Source organism: Siphateles boraxobius, unplaced genomic scaffold, assembly GCF_051911475.1.
Source record: "Siphateles boraxobius isolate OS27281-9 unplaced genomic scaffold, OSU_SipBor_1 427, whole genome shotgun sequence".
Lineage (NCBI taxonomy): Eukaryota > Metazoa > Chordata > Actinopteri > Cypriniformes > Leuciscidae > Siphateles > Siphateles boraxobius.
This window is the reverse complement of record NW_027509061.1, coordinates 5,661-15,000: the sequence shown is the minus strand read 5'-3', so window position 1 is coordinate 15,000 and position 9,340 is coordinate 5,661. Positions and strand designations below refer to the sequence as shown.

At 57.4% G+C, this 9,340-nt stretch overlaps 1 long non-coding RNA gene across 1 annotated transcript in view; it reads left to right on the top strand.

The window, feature by feature from the left end:
* The window catches only part of LOC143708670 (uncharacterized), a 19,583-nt gene extending 15,590 nt beyond the window's left edge, over positions 1-3,993 (top strand). The window contains exon 2 of the long non-coding RNA XR_013193565.1: positions 3,944-3,993. This is a non-coding gene — a long non-coding RNA (uncharacterized LOC143708670). The remainder of the gene's footprint in view (positions 1-3,943) is intronic.
* The last annotated feature ends 5,347 nt before the right edge of the window (positions 3,994-9,340 follow it).

Here is a 9,340-nt window from a genome sequence, read left to right as displayed (position 1 = left end):
TCGAGTTAGGTCCGGTCAAAGTTCAGAATTTGAGGTGGCACATCTCCGGAACCAAGCCGATTTGGGGCTCCATACGCTGGGCACAGGGGGATGTCCTCGAGCACCCCCCACGCCCACAGTTTGGAGTCCCAACTCGGCTTACTTTTCGAGATACGCCCGGTCAAACCTGGACAGGAAGTGAGCGTATCTCGGGAACCGAGCCGAGTTGGGGCTCCATACGCTGGGCACAGGGGGGTGTCATCGAGCACCCCCCACGCCCGGAGCATGGAGCCCCAACTCGGCTTACTTTTCGAGTTAGGTCCGGTCAAAGTTCAGAATTTGAGGTGGCATATCTCTGGAGCCAAGCCGAGTTGGGGCTCCATACGCGGGGCACAGGGGGGTGTCCTCGAGCACCCCCCACGCCCAGAGTATGGAGCCCCAACTCGGCTTACTTTTCGAGTTAGGTCCGGTCAAAGTTCCAAATTTGAGGTGGCATATCTCTGGAACCAAGCCGAGTTGGGGCTCCGTACGCTGGGCACAGGGGGGTGTCCTCGAGCACCCCCCACGCCCAGAGTTTGGAGTCCCAACTCGGCTTACTTTTCGAGATACGCCCGATCAAACCTGGACAGGAAGTGACCGTATCTCGGGAACCGAGCAGAGTCCGGCCCCCTTACGCCCGGTGTCGGGGGGTCTCGTCGTACTCCCCCCACCCCCAGAGTCCGGAGCCCCAACTCGGCCTCCTCTCCGAGTTACGCCCGGTCGAATCCGGACAGGAAGTGGCCGTATCTCGGGACCGGGAGGTCCCCGGGGTTCGAGACGGCGGGAGAAGTAGGGTCCCCCGGGGTCCCCTCACCACCCGCCGTCCCCGGCCTCTGGGACCCCCCGGTCCCGAGATAGGCCCGGTAACGCGCGAGGGACTTTTTGAAAAAGCGGCCCGTATCTCGGGAAGGGGAGGTCCCAGAGTCTCGCCCTTTCGGGGGTCGGGGGATCCCTCCGGGCCCCCTCTGACCCAGCCTCCCCGGGCCCCTGGGACCTTTCCTTCCGAGGCGCGCGCCGTCCCGTCGGGCCACTTTTCTCCGGGACCGGGGGGCACCGGAGCTCCGGGGCGGGCTCGTCGGAAGGGGCCCACCGAGACCCTACTTTGACCCGAGTTTGGAGTCTCTAGGCGGCCGGGTCCCCGAGCCACAGCCGCCCAAAGTCGGTGCCCTTTTCCCGGTCCGAAAAACGCCTCAGAGTCCAAAACCTGCAGTGGGCCGGGACTTCCGGGGCCCCTGAGGCTCTGGCGGCGGTCCCGGGAAGGTTCACCTTTCTCGGGCACGGTCAGGTCGCCCCCCGCGGTCCCGGGAGTCCCGTCGGAGACGTGGGTGTCAGCCACGAGCGCAGCGTGGTGGGGAAATTTTTTGTTTTTCGCGAATATCTCGACAAGCACGCGGCGAAAAAATTCCAAACTCGGGTCGCTCGTAGGGCTCGAGGGGGCCTATCCAACGAGCCCACCCACGTCCCCGAGGGCCGTCGGGCCAGGGAGTTACGCCCGGTCAAAGGCGCACCTTTACGGGCTTATATCTCGGGAACCCCCGGCCCAATATTCCCCAAACTCTAATAGATCGTAGTGCCGGACGAGGCCTTTCGAAAGAGCCCACCCCCGAGGTCCAACTCGCCCGGGTCCCCGAGTTACAGCCGTCCAAAGTCGGGGGTCCCAGCGAACGGCGATCCCGTAGGGGGCGCTCCCGAGGCCCGTCACTCCAGGGTTCGAGCAAGGGCCCTACTGGGACCCCCTCACCCGAATTTGAGCTCTCTGGGTCTTCGCGTTCCCGAGATACGGGCGATTTTGTTCCGAGGCCGTGACGTCATCGGCGGCCGCCATTTTGAAGCGCGCCCGGTGGTTTTCGGCCGATATCTCCGCGAAAACACCACCAAAATTCACCAAACCGGTACCGTTTTGTTCGTCTCGACTAGACGCTTCCAACGAGCTCGGTGCCCGCCGAATCCGTCGAGTTTTCGCCGAGATATTCGCGTTTTTCGCTTTCGCGGCGCTGTATCTCGGGCCCCCGGGGGCCCCCGGAGCTGCGGGTGGTCTCGTTGGAAAGCTCTCGTCCCGCTCTAAACACGATAAAAATTTGGCGTCGATCGGACGCGGCTTCGCCGAGTTACGGCCGTTTAAAGCCGTTTGCAGTGGGTTACCATCCTGCAAACTGCAGGCGCTCGTCGGCGGCCCGCCCGCGGGCCGAGCTCGGTGCTTCATACCCGGCTTAAAGCGCCCAGCCCCGCGGTTCTGGAGGAACTGCCGGAGCAAAGGGTGTCCTGCAACGAGCCATTTGGGTTATGGGGAGAAGGGGAGTGTGTGTGTGTGTGTGTGTGTGCGCGCGCGCTTGCCCCCCTTTCTCCCTGGGAGCGTGGCTTGGCCCTGGGGGCTCGTCTCTCCACGGAGGTCTCTCGCCCGCCCCGGGTGGCTCGATCCCTGGGCACGGCTCGGTCCTCCTCGGTGGGGTTGGCTGAGCTCCAGAGCCGAGCTCGCTCCAAAACCTAAGTGCCAAACGTTGGCGGTGACCGGAAGACCCAGGCGCTCGGTCCTTCCCGACCAGCCCCGAAGAGGTCGGTCCGTCCTGGGCCAGACGCAGGTTCGCCCGCCGCCCCGGGTGCCTCGTCTGGAGCCGAGACGGTCCTAAAACTGACCACAGGGGTTGTATGGCGAGGGAGTGTGGTGGAGGCACACACACACACACACACACACACACACACACACACACACACCACCACCACCCTCGGAGGGCCTCCAGGAGCAATCCAATCCAAGCCCAGCCAGGAGGCACTCTGGGTGGGATAAAATCTGAATTGTGCCAGTGCCATGGAGCTCTGGAGGGAGAGGGCCTCCAGGAGCAATCCAAGCCCAGCCCAGGTGGCACTCTGGTTGGGTGGGATAAAATCTGAATTTTGCCAGTGCCATGGAGCTCTGGAGGGACAGGGCCTCCAGGAGCAATCCAAGCCCAGCCAGGTGGCACTCTGGTTGGGTGGGATAAAATCTGAATTTTGCCAGTGCCATGGAGCTCTGGAGGGAGAGGGCCTCCAGGAGCAATCCAAGCCCAGCCCAGGTGGCACTCTGGTTGGGTGGGATAAAATCTGAATTTTGCCAGTGCCATGGAGCTCTGGAGGGACAGGGCCTCCAGGAGCAATCCAAGCCCAGCCAGGTGGCACTCTGGTTGGGTGGGATAAAATCTGAATTTTGCCAGTGCCATGGAGCTCTGGAGGGAGAGGGCCTCCAGGAGCAATCCAAGCCCAGCCCAGGTGGCACTCTGGTTGGGTGGGATAAAATCTGAATTTTGCCAGTGCCATGGAGCTCTGGAGGGACAGGGCCTCCAGGAGCAATCCAAGCCCAGCCCAGGTGGCACTCTGGTTGGGTGGGATAAAATCTGAATTTTGCCAGTGCCATGGAGCTCTGGAGGGAGAGGGCCTCCAGGAGCAATCCAAGCCCAGCCCAGGTGGCACTCTGGTTGGGTGGGATAAAATCTGAATTTTGCCAGTGCCATGGAGCCCTGGAGGGAGAGGGCCTCCAGGAGCAATCCAAGCCCAGCCCAGGTGGCACTCTGGTTGGGTGGGATAAAATCTGAATTTTGCCAGTGCCATGGAGCTCTGGAGGGAGAGGGCCTCCAGGAGCAATCCAAGCCCAGCCCAGGTGGCACTCTGGTTGGGTGGGATAAAATCTGAATTTTGCCAGTGCCATGGAGCCCTGGAGGGAGAGGGCCTCCAGGAGCAATCCAAGCCCAGCCCAGGTGGCACTCTGGTTGGGTGGGATAAAATCTGAATTTTGCCAGTGCCATGGAGCCCTGGAGGGAGAGGGCCTCCGGGAGCAATCCAAGCCCAGCCAGGTGGCACCCTGGCTGGGGAGGGAGGTTGAAAATGACCGAGTTGGATCACTGGGAGTCCTGAGCACCAGGGCCCCTTCAAGGCAGAGAGCAAAGCCAGAGAGACTGCACTCTGGCTGGGGAGTAACTGGAAAAAACATGAAACATCCAGGAAGAGACGGGCTGATTTTCTAAAAATCTGAATCCCAGGTGAGGTGCAGCTCTCCTGGGCACGAATAAAAGCTCAAATGCCAGGCTTTAAACATGACAGAGTCCACGATGTTGCTGTGGTCTCAAAGCTCCAGGACCTTCAGGGCAGTGGACCAAGCCGTAGAGGTTGCACTCTGGCTGGTGTGAGCGAGTTCAATCTCCGCCAAGGTGGAGCTCTTAAAACCATGAAACCTCCAGGAAAAGACGGGCTGATTTTCCTCTAATGTCCATCCCAGGGTGGGTGCATCTCTCCTGGGCACGAATAAAGCTCAAACGCCCACGGTGGAATGCCGAGCTTTAAAAATGACAGAGTCCACGATGTTGCTGTGGACTGAAAGCTCCAGGGCCTTCAAGGCAGTGGACCAAGCCGTAGAGGTTGCACTCTGGCTGGGTGAGCGAGTTTAATCTCCGCCACGGTGGAGCTCTTAAAACCATGAAACCTCCAGGAAAAGACGGTCTGATTTTCCTCTAAAGTCCATCCCAGGGTGGGTGCATCTCTCCTGGGCACGAATAAAGCCCAAAGCCCATGGAGAAAATGACCCTGAAGCCAAGCTCTTGAAAATGACAAAGTCCAAAAAAGTTGCGGTGCGTTCAGAGCTCCATGCTCTACGACCTCATTGGCCGTCCCAGGGAGGGTGCACCGTCCTGGGCAAGAGTCAGATTCTCCCGCCCTCCCTGGAGCTCCGTGTGGAGCAAAGACGGTCCTAAAACGTCCCTTTGGGCTTCTGTAGAGGAGACAAACTCTTTTGAATGACAAAGTCCACGATGTTGCTGTGGTCTCAAAGCTCCAGGGCCTTCAAGGCAGTGGACCAAAACGGAGAGGTTGCACTCTGGCTGGGTGAGCGAGTTCAATCTCCGCCACGGTGGAGCTCTTAAAAACATGAAACCTCCAGGAAAAGACGGGCTGATTTTCCTCTAATGTCCATCCCAGGGTGGGTGCATCTCTCCTGGGCACGAATAAAGCTCAAACGCCCACGGTGGAATGCCGAGCTTTAAAAATGTCAGAGTCCACGATGTTGCTGTGGACTGAAAGCTCCAGGGCCTTCAAGGCAGTGGACCAAGCCGTAGAGGTTGCACTCTGGCTGGGTGAGCGAGTTCAATCTCCGCCACGGTGGAGCTCTTAAAACCATGAAACCTCCAGGAAAAGACGGTCTGATTTTCCTCTAATGTCCATCCCAGGGTGGGTGCACCTCTCCTGGGCACGAATAAAGCCCAAAGCCCATGGAGAAAATGACCCTGAAACCAAGCTCTTGAAAATGACAAAGTCCAAAAAAGTTGCGGTGCTTTCAGAGCTCCATGCTCTCGGACCTCACTGGGAAGCCCAGGGAGGGTGGACCGTCCTGGGCAAGAGTCAGATTCGCCCGCCCTCCCTGGAGCTCCGTATGGAGCAAAGACGGTCCTAAAACGTCCCTTTGGGCTTCTGTAGAGGAGACAAGCTCTTTCAAATGACAGAGTCCACGATGTTGCTGTGGTCTGAAAGCTCCAGGGCCTTCAAGGCAGTGGACCAAGCCGGAGAGGTTGCACTCTGGCTGGGTGAGCGAGTTCAATCTCCGCCACGGTGGAGCTCTTAAAACCATGAAACCTCCAGGAAAAGACGGTCTGATTTTCCTCTAATGTCCATCCCAGGGTGGGTGCACCTCTCCTGGGCACGAATAAAGCCCAAAGCCCATGGAGAAAATGACCCTGAAACCAAGCTCTCGAAAATGACAAAGTCCAAAAAAGTTGCGGCTCTTTCAGAGCTCCATGCTCTCGGACCTCACTGGGAAGCCCAGGGAGGGTGGACCGTCCTGGGCAAGAGTCAGATTCGCCCGCCCTCCCTGGAGCTCCGTATGGAGCAAAGACGGTCCTAAAACGTCCCTTTGGGCTTCTGTAGAGGAGACAAGCTCTTTCAAATGACAGAGTCCACGATGTTGCTGTGGTCTGAAAGCTCCAGGGCCTTCAAGGCAGTGGACCAAGCCGGAGAGGTTGCACTCTGGCTGGGTGAGCGAGTTCAATCTCCGCCACGGTGGAGCTCTTAAAACCATGAAACCTCCAGGAAAAGACGGTCTGATTTTCCTCTAATGTCCATCCCAGGGTGGGTGCACCTCTCCTGGGCACGAATAAAGCCCAAAGCCCATGGAGAAAATGACCCTGAAACCAAGCTCTCGAAAATGACAAAGTCCAAAAAAGTTGCGGTGCGTTCAGAGCTCCATGCTCTACGACCTCATTGGCCGTCCCAGGGAGGGTGCACCGTCCTGGGCAAGAGTCAGATTCTCCCGCCCTCCCTGGAGCTCCGTGTGGAGCAAAGACGGTCCTAAAACGTCCCTTTGGGCTTCTGTAGAGGAGACAAACTCTTTTGAATGACAAAGTCCACGATGTTGCTGTGGTCTCAAAGCTCCAGGGCCTTCAAGGCAGTGGACCAAAACGGAGAGGTTGCACTCTGGCTGGGTGAGCGAGTTCAATCTCCGCCACGGTGGAGCTCTTAAAAACATGAAACCTCCAGGAAAAGACGGGCTGATTTTCCTCTAATGTCCATCCCAGGGTGGGTGCATCTCTCCTGGGCACGAATAAAGCTCAAACGCCCACGGTGGAATGCCGAGCTTTAAAAATGTCAGAGTCCACGATGTTGCTGTGGACTGAAAGCTCCAGGGCCTTCAAGGCAGTGGACCAAGCCGTAGAGGTTGCACTCTGGCTGGGTGAGCGAGTTCAATCTCCGCCACGGTGGAGCTCTTAAAACCATGAAACCTCCAGGAAAAGACGGTCTGATTTTCCTCTAATGTCCATCCCAGGGTGGGTGCACCTCTCCTGGGCACGAATAAAGCCCAAAGCCCATGGAGAAAATGACCCTGAAACCAAGCTCTTGAAAATGACAAAGTCCAAAAAAGTTGCGGTGCTTTCAGAGCTCCATGCTCTCGGACCTCACTGGGAAGCCCAGGGAGGGTGGACCGTCCTGGGCAAGAGTCAGATTCGCCCGCCCTCCCTGGAGCTCCGTATGGAGCAAAGACGGTCCTAAAACGTCCCTTTGGGCTTCTGTAGAGGAGACAAGCTCTTTCAAATGACAGAGTCCACGATGTTGCTGTGGTCTGAAAGCTCCAGGGCCTTCAAGGCAGTGGACCAAGCCGGAGAGGTTGCACTCTGGCTGGGTGAGCGAGTTCAATCTCCGCCACGGTGGAGCTCTTAAAACCATGAAACCTCCAGGAAAAGACGGTCTGATTTTCCTCTAATGTCCATCCCAGGGTGGGTGCACCTCTCCTGGGCACGAATAAAGCCCAAAGCCCATGGAGAAAATGACCCTGAAACCAAGCTCTCGAAAATGACAAAGTCCAAAAAAGTTGCGGCTCTTTCAGAGCTCCATGCTCTCGGACCTCACTGGGAAGCCCAGGGAGGGTGGACCGTCCTGGGCAAGAGTCAGATTCGCCCGCCCTCCCTGGAGCTCCGTATGGAGCAAAGACGGTCCTAAAACGTCCCTTTGGGCTTCTGTAGAGGAGACAAGCTCTTTCAAATGACAGAGTCCACGATGTTGCTGTGGTCTGAAAGCTCCAGGGCCTTCAAGGCAGTGGACCAAGCCGGAGAGGTTGCACTCTGGCTGGGTGAGCGAGTTCAATCTCCGCCACGGTGGAGCTCTTAAAACCATGAAACCTCCAGGAAAAGACGGTCTGATTTTCCTCTAATGTCCATCCCAGGGTGGGTGCACCTCTCCTGGGCACGAATAAAGCCCAAAGCCCATGGAGAAAATGACCCTGAAACCAAGCTCTCGAAAATGACAAAGTCCAAAAAAGTTGCGGCTCTTTCAGAGCTCCATGCTCTCGGACCTCACTGGGAAGCCCAGGGAGGGTGGACCGTCCTGGGCAAGAGTCAGATTCGCCCGCCCTCCCTGGAGCTCCGTATGGAGCAAAGACGGTCTTAAAACGTCCCTTTGGGCTTCTGTAGAGGAGACAAGCTCTTTCAAATGACAGAGTCCACGATGTTGCTGTGGTCTGACAGCTCCAGGGCCTTCAAGGCAGTGGACCAAGCCGGAGAGGTTGCACTCTGGCTGGGTGAGCGAGTTCAATCTCCGCCAAGGTGGAGCTCTTAAAACCATGAAACCTCCAGGAAAAGACGGGCTGATTTTCCTCTAATGTCCATCCCAGGGTCGGTGCATCTCTCCTGGACACGAATAAAGCCCAAAGCCCATGGAGAAAATGACCCTGAAGCCAAGCTCTCGAAAATGACAAAGTCCAAAAAGTTGCGGTGCGTTCAGAGCTCCATGCTCTAAGACCTCATTGGCCGACCCAGGGAGGGTGCACCGTCCTGGGCAAGAGTCAGATTCGCCCGCCCTCCCTGGAGCTCCGTATGGAGCAAAGACGGTCCTAAAACGTCCCTTTGGGCTTCTGTAGAGGAGACAAGCTCTTTCAAATGACAGAGTCCACGATGTTGCTGTGGTCTGAAAGCTCCAGGGCCTTCAAGGCAGTGGACCAAGCCGGAGAGGTTGCACTCTGGCTGGGTGAGCGAGTTCAATCTCCGCCAAGGTGGAGCTCTTAAAACCATGAAACCTCCAGGAAAAGACGGGCTGATTTTCCTCTAATGTCCATCCCAGGGTGGGTGCATCTCTCCTGGACACGAATAAAGCCCAAAGCCCATGGAGAAAATGACCCTGAAGCCAAGCTCTCGAAAATGACAAAGTCCAAAAAGTTGCGGTGCGTTCAGAGCTCCATGCTCTAAGACCTCATTGGCCGACCCAGGGAGGGTGCACCGTCCTGGGCAAGAGTCAGATTCGCCCGCCCTCCCTGGAGCTCCGTGTGGAGCAAAGACGGTCTTAAAACGTCCCTTCGGGCTTCTGTAGAGGAGACAAGCTCTTACAAATGACAGAGTCCACGATGTTGCTGTGGTCTGAAAGCTCCAGGGCCTTCAAGGCAGTGGACCAAGCCGGAGAGGTTGCACTCTGGCTGGGTGAGCGAGTTCAATCTCCGCCAAGGTGGAGCTCTTAAAACCATGAAACCTCCAGGAAAAGACGGGCTAATTTTCCTCTAATGTCCATCCCAGGGTGGGTGCATCTCTCCTGGACACGAATAAAGCCCAAAGCCCATGGAGAAAATGACCCTGAAGCCAAGCTCTCGAAAATGACAAAGTCCAAAAAGTTGCGGTGCGTTCAGAGCTCCATGCTCTAAGACCTCATTGGCCGACCCAGGGAGGGTGCACCGTCCTGGGCAAGAGTCAGATTCGCCCGCCCTCCCTGGAGCTCCGTGTGGAGCAAAGACGGTCTTAAAACGTCCCTTCGGGCTTCTGTAGAGGAGACAAGCTCTTACAAATGACAGAGTCCACGATGTTGCTGTGGTCTGAAAGCTCCAGGGCCT